Consider the following 14,981-nt stretch of genomic DNA (forward strand, 5'->3'; position numbering starts at 1 on the left):
AACAATGTGCCCTCAAAGTTTACTAGCATAGTCATGCCCATGATCAGGAAAACGGGATCATCATGCAACACTTGAGCTAGTCTTAGAGGCTAGACTAGGAATACATTTTATCATTATTATTCCACACGTGCATATGAGTCTTCCTCCGAGCCTCGTTGTTATTGCAGACTCGAGAACCACAATAGTTATAGCACGGAATATAAACATAATTAGGAACATGGAGATAAATAATAATATTTATTATTGCCTCTAGGGCATATCTCCTACAGTTTCGAGCTTGGATGCTAGTTTTTTCTTCTCTTCCTGAAGGGTGCCATGCTGACCATACAACCCCTTCAGATCTTCTTCCACCTCCACAATCCAGGCCATGTGCTTTTCGCCGACCTCTTTCTCCCTGTCCAGCTCTTCGCTGGCCTGTTTTGCCGCAGTGTTTTGCTTCTCGACTTCCCGTCGAGCTTTTTGCAGCTCGGACCGGAGCATTTCAAGCTCCGAGGTGGAAGCCACAGACATATTCATCCATGATTTAGAACCAAGTATCTACATCATCATTTTAAGTACAATCTTAGGTACTTAGGGTCTGGGTATTTACCTTGAGACTGCTCCATCTGCTTCTTAAGCAGATCCATGTCCTTCTCGGACTGATCAAGCTTATGATCTAGCTCTTCCAACTCTCTCGAGTTGAAGCCGAGGCAGAAGCCTGTAAAAGACACGGTTAGTTACCTCGGATGATATCGATCCCCTAGTTAGCTTAGTCAACCCGATTAGGGTCTCGGCGGCTACTGTGTATTGGCTCTTATAAATCTTGATCAAATACACATGTACACTCCCTGCATTGATGGTGGATGGTGGACTCCAGCGACCGATGTAGAAGTGGTTGTGGTGGACTCCATCGGCTCGCCACGGACTTGGGAAAACGAGGGAGCTCTCTCGCAATCGCAAGGAAGCATGCGTGATGGTGACCATATTGTAGAGGTGCACCACGGGAGTGCACATGTGCAAACGAGCCTGTCGATTTCATTGATGTAGGCACGGGCGCTACAGGAAAACATGGTGTTGCCGCCTGGACTCCCATGCCTCTTCCTCCTAGCAGGATACAACAATGACAACCGCCTCCCTCATACTCGATGGCTCGAGTGACCACTGACAGCGACTGATCTCGTGCTCGCCTTGAGACCTAGTAGGTTGTACCTCCCTCACGCGATAGTGACGAAGGATGGGGTCAGGGAGCGATTCGACCACGAACGATGGGGACATGTGTCTATGGATTATGCAGAGGGAAATTTTCATCGCATCGTGTACCACACGACTTTTTTTCCCAAAAAAAACGCACTCAAGTGGCCCATGCGCCCTCCATTTATTCTTGAATATGGTGATCAAAATGAAAATTGGGGGGCAAGTTCAATGGCCGCCGATGAAGTTCACTTTGTTGCTAGCCTGATGGCACATATGTGAACGGTCAATCGGTCAAACAGTATGCTACATAGCCGAAGTACGGTGTCAAAGCGTGTGACCGTGAGTGTTCACTTATGTGACTTTAGTGACCGTTTTTCGAGCATTCCAAGTCCAAAGACCGAAGTGAAATTTAGGCACGAGTTCAGTGACATCCGGTGAGTTTATCTATAATTAACCAAAGGAAGAATCAGATTTAACTATTCTTTCTTCTTCTTACTAAACTAAGTTGGGGAAGAAATTTTTCCCTCAAAAAGAAGAAAAAAAGCAAAGAAGAAGAAAAAGGACGGCGAACAGCAGCCGCCAACGGATGCCCAGTCCACTTCCCGCAGGCCGCAGCTCCTCCTCCGCCCACTCCACCGCCCGCCCAGCTCAGCTCCCGCGCCGCGCCCCTCGCTCCTCCCCGCCAGCCACGGCAGCGGCGGCCTAGCCCCGCCCGCCGTCGTCTCCGACGCCGCCCGCGCTGCCGCGCGAAGCCGCACGAGATCCTGCTCGACCCGTCCTTCACCCTGCGTCTGCCGCGCCAGGGCGCGCTCTCCCTCTCCCTGCCCGCCGCAACGCGCTGCCGCCGCGCAACGCCGGGCGCTTTCCCAGCCTCCCCGACGGCCACATCAAGATCGTCCTCTACGTCCACAACCGGCCCCGCTACCTTCGCCTCGTCATCAACAGCCTCTCCCGCGTCGATGGCATCGGCGAGGTGTTGATCGTCGTCAGCCACGACGGCTACTTCCCCGAGATGGACGAGATCGTCAAGGGCATCGGCTTCTGCCAGGTGAAGCAGATCTTCGCGCCATACTCGCCGCACTGTTCCCGAACTCTTCCCGGGCGTCGCGGCCGGGGACTGCCGGGACAAGGACAGGGCGGCCGAGCAGCGGTGCCGGGGCGAGACGGACCAGTACGGCAACCACCGCTCCCCAAGGATCGTGTCGCTGAAGCACCACTGGTGGTGGATGATGAACACCGTGTGGGATGGGATAGAGGAGACCAAGGACTTCCATGGACACATTCTCTTCATCGAGGAGGACCAGTACATCTTCCCCAACGCGCAGTTGCTTGTGGATTTGAAGCCAAAGAAGTGTCTCCAATGCTATGCTATGCTATGCTGTCCATTTGGCGCCGTGTGATGTCAAGGCGAAAGGGGAAGGTTGGGAGAGCATGGTTGCTGAGAAGATGGGTAACATTGGCTATGCTTCAACAGGACTGTGTGGAGGAAGATTCATGGCAAGGGTAAGCAGTTTTGCAACTTCCATGAGTACAATTGTGATATAACCATGTGGGCAACCGTGTATCCGTCGTTTGGAGCTCTTTGTTTACAGTCTGAGGAGGCCTAGGAGGAGTGCTACACATTTTGGCAAGTGCGGACTGCACCAAGGCCAAGACTCCAGCAATCTTTGTGTGGATAATGGTGTGGGAGCTGTAGAACTGATGCCATAGATAAGGTTCCTAACATCAAAGCTGATTGGCCAGTTCACATCATTAGGAAACAAGACGGGTATCAGGCTGGTTTCAAAGGATGGGGTGGCTGGGGCGATTGGCGTGACCGGGAGCTTTGCTTGAGTTTTGCATACATGTACCATGTTAAAGATACACCGTCTGCATGATGCGGTTATAGGAAGATGAATTTTGGCATTCATGATGCCCTTGTTGTAGTGTTATCTGGCATGTTTTGATTGATTCATACACGGTTTGTGATATAAATAGTCTTTGATCCCTTCTCTCAATTCTGTAGAATACTTCTCTATTCAGAGACATTGTCTTGGACTTGGGTTAACTTCCGCAAACTCTATGATGTACTTAAACTCACTGATATGGATAGAGTTTATTGTTTCAAGACCATTTGCAACATTTATTCTTAAGAGATTGTCATGTTTACTTTGTTTAAGTGAAGTATTGCTTTCTATGCATCTTTAAATATTCATGGATACTTAATGGCTGCAGATGACCAATGCCTCTTACTGCAGTCGTACCATTTTTAGTGATATAAGTGAGGGAGTCCTGGATTAGGGGGTCCTCGGACAGTCGGACTATATGCTTATGCCGGACTGTTGGACTATGAAGATACAAGATTGAAGACTTCGTCCCGTGTTCCGGGTGGGACTCTCCTTTGCGTGGAAGGCAAGCTTGGCGATTCGGATATGTAGATTTCCTTCTCTGTAACCGACTCTGAGTAACCCTAGCCCCCTCCGGTGTCTATATAAACCGGAGGGTTTAGTCCGTAGGACAAGAACAATCATAATCATAGGCTAGCTTCTAGGGTTAGCCTCTACGATCTCGTGGTAGATCAACTCTTGTAATACTCATATCATCAAGATCAATCAAGCAGGAAGTAGGGTATTACCTCCATAGAGAGGGCCCGAACCTGGGTAAACATCGTGTCCCCCGCCTCCTGTTACCATTAGCCTTAGACGCACAGTTCGGGACCCCCTACCCGAGATCCGTCGATTTTGACACCGACATTGGTGCTTTCATTGAGAGCCACTGTGTCGTCACCATAAGGCTTGATGGCTCCTTCAATCGTGTACAACGATGCGATCCAGGGTGAGGTTTTCCTCCCCGGATAGATCTTCATATTCGGTGGCTTCACAATGCGGGCCAACTCACTTGGCCATCTGGAGCGGATCGATAGCTATGCCCCTGGCATTCAGGTCAGGTTTGAAAGCCTGAACTACACTGCCGACATCCGTGGAGACTTGATCTTCGACGGATTTGAGCCCATGACAGGTGCGTCCTACAGTCGTGATGAGCATGACTTAGATCTGACATCGGACGGCGATTAGGAGATCACACCTGTAGCTGCCCCGGCTTTAAATCCGGAGCAGATTGTGCCATCCGAGGATGGGTGCATGGACCCCGCCACGAAGGCCGCACACTCAGCGGCGATAGAGCCGAACACCGATCTCACTTCCAAGGAGGTCGGTGTCATCGGACCCTCGGACTCGTCTCCGGCCATAGGCTCCGAACCGTGTACATCCGTGCCCATCATACCTAACTGGGCGCTGATTATGGAGTTTAGCTCCGTGAATATCTTTCAGCACTCGCCTTGGGCGACATGCTAAATTCATTAAAGTCTCTCTCCCTGTCAGAGGACTCTCGGCCGAACTATGTCCGGCTTGAGTGGGAAGCGGACGACGAAGGAATTCATTGCCCACCCACCAACCACTTAATAGCCACTGTCGACGATTTAACCGACATGCTTGATTTCGACTCCAAAGACATCGACGGTATGGACGACGATGCCGGAGAAGAACATGAACCACCGCCCACAGGGCGCTGGACGGCAACCTCATCATACGACATATATATGGTGGATACGCCCAAAGAAAACAATGGCAAGGATCAAAAGGATGCAACGGAGGGTGACCCTCTGGAGAAGCAACCTAAGCGCCGATGTCAGCGGCGCCGCTCTAAACCCCGCCATAGCAAAAACAGCGATACCGACACCAGAGACAATAGCACTCCGGATGATGCCGAAGACGAAAACAATCCCACCGAGCGAAGCTTCGAGCAGGCCGGACGGGAGAACGGGCAAGCTAGGCCCGATGAACAGGCAATGGATGAAGATTCGGAGGATGACAATTACATGCCCCTCTCCGAAGACGAGGTGAGCCTCGGTGATGAAGAATTTATCGTGCCTGAGGATCCCGTCGAGCAGGAGTGCTTCAAGCGCCGGCTTATGGCCACTGCAAAGAGCTTGAAGAAAAAACAGCAGCAGCTTCAAGCTGATCAAGATCTGCTCACTGACAGATGGACTGAAGTCCTGGTAGTCGAGGAATACGGACTCAAGCGCCCAAACAAAAACTACCCGAGGTGCAGGTTGTTACCTCAATTCGAGGACGAGGAACTAGATCCCACACTTCCAGCACAGGATGCGGCTGACCGACCACCCCGTGGCCATGACAAAGTGGCATATCAGTCCGAACACCAGCCCGCACCACGCCGCCGAACAACTAAAAACACCAAGGCCCGGGGCTACACGCATGACCTGTGAGACGAACCGGAAAATAAAGCAGGACAGTCAAGATCGATCTACGGATCACGGGGACGCGCCCCAATGCGTGACGATGACCGCCACGCTGGATATACTAAATACAAATCCGTCCGGGCCGAATACATCGGACCAGATTCATCCAAACTGCGTTGCGATGTAGCCCGGCACAGAGGCGCTGCACACCCCCTATGCTTCACTGACGAAGTAATGTAACATGAATTTCCAGAAGGGTTTAAACCCGTAAACATAAAACCATATGATGGGACAACAGATCCCGCGGTGTGGATCGAAGATTTCCTTCTCCACATTCACATGGCCCGCGGCGATAATCTACACGCCATCAAGTACCTCCCACTAAAACTCAAAGGACCAGCTCAATATTGGCTGAATAGCCTGCCGGCAAACTCCATTGGCAGTTGGGAGAACCTGGAAGATGCATTCCTTGACAACTTCCAGGGCACTTACGTGCGACCACCGGATGCTGACGACTTAAGTCACATAACCCAACAGCCCAGAGAGTCAGCCAGGAAATTCTGGACTCGGTTCTTAACTAAAAAGAACCGAATCATGGATTGTCCGCATGCCGAAGCCCTAGCGGCCTTTAAGCATAACATCCGTGACGAGTGGCTCGCCCGACACCTCGGCCAGGAAAAGCCGAAATCCATGGCAGCCCTCACGACACTCATGACCCGCTTTTGTTTGGGCGAGGATAGCTGATTGGCTCGTAGCAACAGCACATCAAGAAATCCTGGCACCTCAGACGCCAGAGATAGCAACGGCAAGCCCCAACGCAACAGGCATAAGCATCACAATAATGGCGATAACGCCGAAGACACGGCCATCAATGCCGGATTCAGTGGCTCCAAATCCGGTCAACGGAAAAAGCCATTTAAAAGAAACAATCCGGGGCCGTCCAGTCTGGACCGCATACTCGATCTATCATGTCAAATCCACGGCACCCCCGATAAACCAGCCAACCACACCAACAGAGGATGTTGGGTATTTAAACAGGTCGGCAAGCTAAACACCGAAAACAAGGATAAGGGGTCGAATAGTGATGACGACGAGGAGCCCCAGCCGCCGAACACAGGAGGACAGAAGAAATTTCCTTCCCAAATGAAAACGGTAAATATGATATACGCCACCCATATTCCCAAGCGGGAGCGGAAGCGCGCACTAAGGGACTTCTACGCGATGGAGCCAGTCGCCCCAAAGTTCAACCCATGGTCTTCCTGTCCGATCACCTTTGATCGCAGAGATCATCCGACCAGTATCCGTCACGGCGGCTCAGCCACACTAGTCCTTGATCCCATCATTGACAGATTCCATCTCACAAGAATCCTTATGGACGGTGGCAGCAGTCTGAACCTGCTTTATCAGGATATAGTGCGTAAAATGGGTATCGATCCCTCAAGGATCAAACCCACCAAAACCACCTTCAAAAGTGTCATATCGGGTGTAGAGGCCTGCTGCACAGGCTCAATCACACTGGAAGTGGTCTTAGGATCCCCGGATAACTTCCGAAGCGAAGAGTTAATCTTCGACATCGTCCCCTTCCGCAGTGGTTATCACGCACTGCTCGAACGAACCACATTCGCTCGATTCAATGCGGTGCCACACTATGCCTATATCAAGCTCAAGATGCCCGGACCTCACGGTGTTATAACAGTCAATGGAGATACAGAGCGCTCCCTCCGTACGGAGGAGCACACCGCAGCCCTTGCAGCAGAAGTACAGAGCAGCCTTCTTAGGCAGACCCTCAATTTAGCGATAAAGCCTCCGGACACCGTCAAGCGAGTCCGGAGTACTCTGCAACAGGATCGTCTGGCCCGTCCAGAGCTCGTCTAGCAATTCGGCCTCCGTCCTAGTCCCAGACAAGCGGTGAAGTTTGTGCCGCGTGTACATAATTACGCACTCAAAATACCATGGGCACAGACGGAGGCACATCTAGACAGCGGTCCACAATGCGGCTCAACCGCCCCGGGATCCGCATACCTTCACCTTTTTCTCTCTTTCAGGTTCTTCTCTTCGTGAGGCTCTTCTGGTAACCTGATCATCGGACCCATCGCGGGACGGATATACCAAGGAATCAAGGAGCTTTGACATACAAGGGAATCCCCAGGTGGTCTCTGCTAACGATCGTTATACCTGTTTTACATACCCGCATGCAGCTCGCTCTTGGTAAAGACATGTTAGATAGCCCTACTTTCTTATCACATTACTTGTATAAATACGCTTTGACATATCATTCAAATAACAATGGAAAACAATTTACAGCGTCAGCTTATATTTCATTCATTTTCCTTGACTGTGTATTTATTACAAATTTGCACCCGTACATTCTGGTACGTTTAGTTCGCCAGGGGCTTCAGTATACCCCATAACACGCAGTAAAGTCCGAACACTTTTGACGGTGCGGCATCCCAAACTTATAGCATTATATGCATCAGCTTCGAATCATGTCTTGGGTCAAATGTTGGGTTTGCCCGGCTCCCATGTTTTGCTACCTTACGTTCCGCTATATCGGCTAAGGAGGCACAGGGAGAACTACTGCGATTGTGTCTCGGTTCTTCCGGACGAGCAGCTCAGTAGAGAAAGCCGAAAACTGACTGTCATGATGCAGCGAGAGCTGGTCGCTGTTCGAGAGGTTACAAATCCTTAAAGATTTTTTCCGCTTTATGCGAGGAATCAGTCTTTGTCCGGTATAGGCGTGTATAGCGCCCCAAGTTCGGCCTTCCGAATACCAGGGGCTACGCCAAAATTTAAAATTATAGAACTTTTATGACTAAGTGATGGTGATAAAGCTTTATAAGTCCGATTGCCTTGTTCGTCGCGCTAAACACCTCCTTAAAGGACCAAAAACTTGGATAAAGAGTGTTTAGATTTATCCCGAACACCCCTGTGCTAGTTACATGTGGGGCAGAAGCCGACGACTTGCCAACTCTTAGATCTACTATATCTAAATAGGAGCTCCCCACTATCTGATTTTCCTGGAACCTCGATGAGCCACGTCATCCGAATTAGTACAGCCATTGATGCAGTTTAGCAAAGCAATCTGTAGCCGTCTGATAAGAAGGTTGACGAAATTTACTTCGAGCTGCCACCGATAAGTGGGAAATAACGGTTCGTTCGTTCCAACCATGCGATGGCTGCCTCCTTTGTTTTGCTGGGCTTTACACACAGAAGTTGTTTTGACGTATGAAGCCCACGGAAGCCCATAGTAGGAAAAGAAAGAAAGTAGCCATCGTTTTCAGAGTGTTCCACGACCCAATCCCTCCACGCCGCCGCCAGGAGTCCTTCCGACGCGATTGTGCCATGACGCGCCCTTCCTTCCCCGCCAGCCCGGCCAGAAGCTGCCGCCCCTTTTGCGTCCCCAGGCGAGCCACCGCTCGACAGATGTGCAGTGCCAGCCGCTGCCACTACGGATTCCGCTGCCACGCGTGAGTAGGAGATCGATGAAAATAAGCTCTCTGCCCTCTACGGATGATGCAGGTGAGTAGGAAGAATCCTTGCTATCCTGTGGAGGTATCTCTGATGCCTATTATCATCTCTCAACTGTGACGTAAGACGCAAGTATGATTGATTGAATCACCCAAACAATTGAAACGCAGGGAAAAGTTAATATTTTGAGAATATAGAGCAGAGATAGTAAGAAGAAGAAGAATACGAAGCAAGACAAATAGTACACCATTTGACGTCTACAGTCTGTTTAAGGACAACAACAATTTTCTGCACTGTGAGTATATGTTGATTGCATTTTCTGCCCAGGTTGAGATCGCCATCATTCATACTAGATGAGCTACAGAATTTTTTTAATTTGTTTTGCCTACAACCATGTGATTTTTCTCCACACGTCTGATATCTATGGTATTTTCATGTTCATAAAATAATGATTCTTCAATCTATGGTTTTACAATTTCATTTTTGCCTTGCATTATATGCAAGTAAAAGTGCCTAGACTATTTGGTAAAATGTACTTCCTGGCAGAAAGATCAATCGCTCACTTCCTTCCAATAGTATTTTTCATGGGTTGCTCCACTATTATGAACTTAACAGTAACCACCGTGGAGGATGTAGTCAAGGTTAATTCTTTGATTTTTGTGCTATATATGTATGCAACTCAGCAGCTCTTATTTTAATATAAACTAATGTTACGCTTTTTCTCAGAGATTGCAGAGCAAGTAAATTGTGAACTTAATTAGTTTTAATATTAAGAAGCACTTTTCCAAAACTCATACGCTTACCTTATGAATTTCCTTTCTATTCGAGGGTTCATTCTATATCCAGTTTATGTTCTTTATCACACATTATCTCAAGAGAAACAACTTAAGTTTACTCTCACTTGACTTATTACAAATTTCCGCAGCAACGCGCGGGATATCATCTAGTTTTGTAAACGGCCGCACAGGAGGTAAAATTTTAAATCAACAAGCATTATATTGCGCAAATGAACTTGTTTCATATTACAGGATAAAATGAATATATTCATTCAAAGATTACATCCTTCGTACATTGCTCTGCCACAAGGCAGGAGCCCTTCAGGACGTTGTCATAATATTTTTCGGGTCTGCGGTGCTCCTTGCCCTCCGGTGACCCCTCGGTCATCAGCTTTTCGGCATCCATCTTCGCCCAGTGCACTTTCGCGTGGGCGAAGGCCATCCGCGCACCTCCGATGCAAACCGGTCGCTTTATGACCTCCAGTCGGGGGCAGGCACTCACGAGCCGCTTCACGAGACCGAAGTAGCTGCTGGGCATTAGCTTGGCAGGCCACAGCCGGACTATGAGGTCCTTCATGGCTAGTTCAGCTACCTTGTGCAGCTCGACCAGTTGCTTCAGCTGGTCGCTCAAGGGCATCGGATGTTCCGTCCCAATATATTGAGACCAAAACAGCTTCTCCGTTGAGCTCCCTTCTTCGACTCGGTAGAACTCCGCGGCATTAGATATGTTGCGTGGCAGATCCACAAACGCTCCAGGAGAACTCCAAATTCGGGTAAGTAAAAGGAATGTCTCCCTCACATGCTTGCTTTGCATAATGAATGTCTTACCCGCCGCAATCTTCTTGGCCGCCTGGATCTCCTGGAGGGCCTTCTGGGCTTCGGCCTTGGCGCCTTGCGTGCTCTGGAGGGCCTTAGCAAGCTCGGACTCTTGAGTCTTAGGATCACGCTCCAAGGACTTGTATTTCTGGACGAAATCTTGGAGCTCTTGCTGGACCTCGTTGACCCAGGCCTCTTGCTTCTCGCGCTCGGTGCGTTCCTTGGCCGCTTTGTCTTCGGCCTCGGCCAGTGCCTTCTTCAGGGCCGCCACTTCGGTCGTGGCCCCTATAAAAATTCACGACACTTCTATCAAGTAAAAATCATCTATCCTTTATAAATATATAGATGAGGTATTGTGTACCTTGACTTTCCTCAAGCTGCCTCTTCACGAGGCCAAGCTCTCCCTTGATCCGCTCCAGGTCCTGCTTTAGTCTAGAGTCCTCCGCAGTACGAGTGGTAGCGGCCAGCAACGACGCCTGCTTATTCACATAAGTCATCTTATGATTAGACTCCTCATTACTTGATCCTCTGTTCGACTTTTCTTTCCGAACACCAAACAGAGCATCAGGGGCTACTGTCTACATTGTGATATTTCCTTACAATTTTATTACTTACCTCAAAGCATGTTAGAAGGCTAGCGCAAGCTTCGGTTAATCCGCTTTTGGCGGACCGAACTTTCTCAATCACCGTACTCATAGGAGTATGGTGTTCTTCATCCATGGAAGCGCTGTGAAGCGTTTCCAACAAACTGTCTGATGCCTCTGGATGGACAGAGGTCATCGGTACAGGCGGCTCGCCCTCTTTAGGGAGAGGCTGCCTGCCTGAATCCAGAACCACTCGGGTTTCCGGAGCCATATCCGGCTAGGGGCCAAACTGGCTGCGGCCCCCATTATTAGAGTCTGTGGGGGTCTTTCTCCCCATGTGCCCGGCGACTGGGATTTCACCTAGGGGCGTCTCCGGAACGGCCTCCCTTTGGCCGGGTATCCTTCGAGACAACACCTCGGTGTCGTCAGTGGCCTTGGGAGAGGAGGCCGTTGGAAGCAAATCATTGTTCATCACCGCCGGGTCCAAAGACCCCTCCGAAGAGGAGGATATCTCGATGTTGGATTTGGCCGGACTGTAGGTGCATGTTTTGCATGATGAGAAGCAATACAACAAACATACTGAAAGTACTATTATGTTCGAATACTTACGACTTGGCCAGGGGCTTGACCCTGGGTTCCCACTCCTCGCCGCTGTAGGTGGCTGCGATGGAATAGTCCGGAAGGAAGGTTTTCCCCTTCTTAGACACCTTGGCCTTCCCCTGCGGGGTGGCCTTCATCTTCTTTCTCCCCCCAGTAGGGGGGATGGATTTCCTCTTCCTCATCCTCGTCTTCGGAGGAGGAGTGTGACTTGGTGGCTTCGGACGTCGTGTCTGATACCACCTTGCGTCGGAGACCGTCTCTGGTCCCCGCGGCTGTCTTCTTGGCCTTCTTATCCGGCACCTCATAGGGCGCCGGAAACAACATCTTCGTTAGAAGAGGCGATTCTGGATCTTCAGGAAGCAGAGCCGGACAGTTAATCCGCTCCGCTACCATTACCCGGTCCTAAATATTGGCATGGAGGCTTAGGTTCCTCCCACGAATGTGCTAGTAAAAGACATATCTTGCGAATATGAAAACTTACCGGACTGGCTTGGCGTCTTGCGCTAAGCCCGCGATCTTCGGTTGTGGGCGGTGGTACCTCGTTGGCCTTGAACAACACCTTCCAGACGTCTTCGTGCGTCGTGTCGAAGAGCTCTTGCAGCGTCCGGTGTACGGCCGGATCAAACTCCCACAAATTGCAAGCCCGCCTCTGGCACGGAAGAATCCGGCGGAAGAGCATAACCTGGACCACGTTGACCAGCTTGATTTTCTTGCTGATCATATTTTTGACGCACGTCTGAAGTCCGGGTAGTTCTTCCGCTGAGCCCCAAGCTGCGCCCTTCTCTTTCCAAGAGGTAAGCCGCATGGGGACATTGGATAGGAATTCAAGGGTCGTCCCCCAGTTGGCGTCGCGCGGCTCAGTGATGTAGAACCACCCCGATTGCCACCTCTTCACGGTTTCCACAAAAGAGCCTTTGGGCCATGTGACATTGGGCATCTTTCCCACCATGGCGCCTCCGCACTCCGCTTGTTGGCCGCTCACCAACTTTGGCTTCACATTGAAGGTCTTCATCCATAGGCCGAAGTGAGGTGTGATGCGGAGAAAGGCCTCGCACATGACAATAAATGTCGAGATGTTGAGAATAGAGTTGGGGGCCAAATCATGGAAGTCCAGCCCATAATAAAACATTAGTCGGCGGACGAACGGGTGGAGGGGGAATCCTAGCCCGTGGACAAAATGGGGTAGGAACACTACCCTTCCTTGGGGCTTCGGGGTAGGGATGATCTGCCCTTCGACCGGAGCCGATGCGCAATGTCTGCGAACAAGTATCCGCCTCCCGAAGCTTCTTGATGTTCTCCTTCTTGACGGAGGAGGTCATCCACTTGCCTCCCGCTCCAGACATGTTCAGAATGTTTTTGCGGAGAAGGTGAGGGCTTGGGCGCTGGAGCTCGAGAATGGATGAGCAGAGGAAGAAGAAGGCGTGGGTGAAAAAGGGGAGTCCTTATCTCCTTATAAAGGTTGCAGGGATCCTGCGCCTCCCCACTTGCCCTAAAAACTCGCTTATTCCCCAAGGCCGTGTTGATGGCGTGGTTGGGTTACCCACACCCATATTGATGAGAATCCCATGATAAGGGGACACGATCTCTGCTTTAACAAGACATGCCAATAAAACCGCCTCGCAATATGTGCAGTAGCAGGTTGAGAAAAATGGTTCGAATAATAACTGGGCCGCAGCGTGATGTCATGCTATGGGGAAGCTGTCAGCAGATTAGACTCGTGGAATGTTATACTCTCTACGGTGGTATGTGGAATTTGTTTTGCAGAGCCGGACACGACTCTTGTGTTCAAGATCTATTTTGGAGTATTCGGAGAAGGAACCCGCCTTGCAATGCCGAAGACAATCTGCGCACCGGACTCATTGTCATTGAAGCCTGGTTCAGGGGCTACTGAGGGGAGTCCTGAATTAGGGAGTCCTCGGACAGCCGGACTATATGCTTATGTCGGACTGTTGGATTATGAAGATACAAGATTGAAGACTTAGTCCTGTGTCCGGGTGGGACTCTCCTTTGCATGGAAGGCAAGCTTGCCGATTCAGATATGTAGATTTCCTTCTCTACAACCGACTCTGGGTAACCCTAGCCCCTTCCGATGTCTATATAAACCGAAGGGTTTAGTCCGTAGGACAAGAACAATCATAATCATAGGCTAGCTTCTAGGGTTAGCCTCTACGATCTCGTGGTAGATCAACTCTTGTAATACTCATATCATCAAGATCAATCAAGCAGGAAGTAGGGTATTACCTCCATAGAGAGGGCCCAAACCTGGGTAAACATCGTGTCCCCCGCCTCCTGTTACCATTAGCCTTAGACGCACAGTTCGGGACCCCCTACCCGAGATTCGCCAGTTTTGACACCGAAAATCAGTATCTCTTGTCGTTGTATGAACTGAAACTAATTTTTTAGTACTAATCGTTAGTGCAGCACTTCATATCTCTTTCGTCATCATATTCATGTTTATATCTTCTTCAGTCTCGTATGCTTCTTGCATGGTGTTTCTATTTTTTTTAGCTACTTATATTTCTTTGCAATTCATGTACTCTTCGGTTATATATTTACATTACTATAGAATTTTTTAGCTGGTGAAATTTTAGACAACTACAGAGTAGATACTCGCTGAACAATACATACCAATGCTCTTTTTAAAGTTTTTTTTATTACTGTTGTTAATGAAGTTTTATTAGATACTCCCTTCATGTCGTGGTATTTTCGCGGGAGTGGCCAAGAGGCACCGCGTCACGGCAGATGCCACGGGGTGGCTTATGATGGGTGGAGCAAGGCTATAGTGAAATATCTGGGACGAGTATTGCGCAACCAGCACGTGGGGGTTTACCCAGGTTCGAGACTCTCCGGAGAGATAATATTTCTACTCCGGCATATCTGAATATATATACGATATATGTCTGGCAGTATAGAGTTACTCCTGGAGCTGTATTACGGAACGCAACTATGGGCATATGGCCTTGTATGAGGGTGAGAGTGCCTGGCTAGGTGATTGAGCCGTGGCATGAGTGCCCATGTGTGAGTGCTCTTATGGCTTGTGGCCAACTGAGCCCGTGAGGGCATGGATGGATGGATGGGCTTTATATAGGAGTGTGGGCATGGGTGTGTGCTTGAGATGTAAGCTACCCACTGCTTGAGATGTAAGCTACATCTCAAGCCATGTGTAGCTTCAGATGTTTTGTCCCTGGAGCATTTTATAAATCAGTACCCAGGGGACAAGGTACACTGTAGATGATGTCGCGCGTGACGAGTGACCATTGTATGCTTTATCAGCAACAGTGGTCGCGGTATGGCCGTCTTGTTGGTGTTGGGTCAATACAGCGGTTG

The 14,981-nt window shown here is 49.8% G+C and overlaps 1 long non-coding RNA gene and 1 pseudogene across 1 annotated transcript; both read left to right on the forward strand.

Moving 5' to 3' along the window:
• Window positions 1-1,777: 1,777 nt before the first annotated feature.
• On the forward strand, window positions 1,778-3,252 carry LOC123134514 (alpha-1,6-mannosyl-glycoprotein 2-beta-N-acetylglucosaminyltransferase-like; annotated as a pseudogene).
• A 5,438-nt stretch (window positions 3,253-8,690) lies between these two features.
• LOC123134515 (uncharacterized) lies at window positions 8,691-9,358 on the forward strand. The gene is made up of 2 exons (XR_006465658.1): window positions 8,691-8,929; window positions 9,049-9,358. It is a non-coding gene; the product is annotated as an uncharacterized lncRNA (long non-coding RNA).
• Window positions 9,359-14,981: the final 5,623 nt, after the last annotated feature.

This window comes from Triticum aestivum, chromosome 6B (assembly GCF_018294505.1).
Source record: "Triticum aestivum cultivar Chinese Spring chromosome 6B, IWGSC CS RefSeq v2.1, whole genome shotgun sequence".
NCBI lineage: Eukaryota > Viridiplantae > Streptophyta > Magnoliopsida > Poales > Poaceae > Triticum > Triticum aestivum.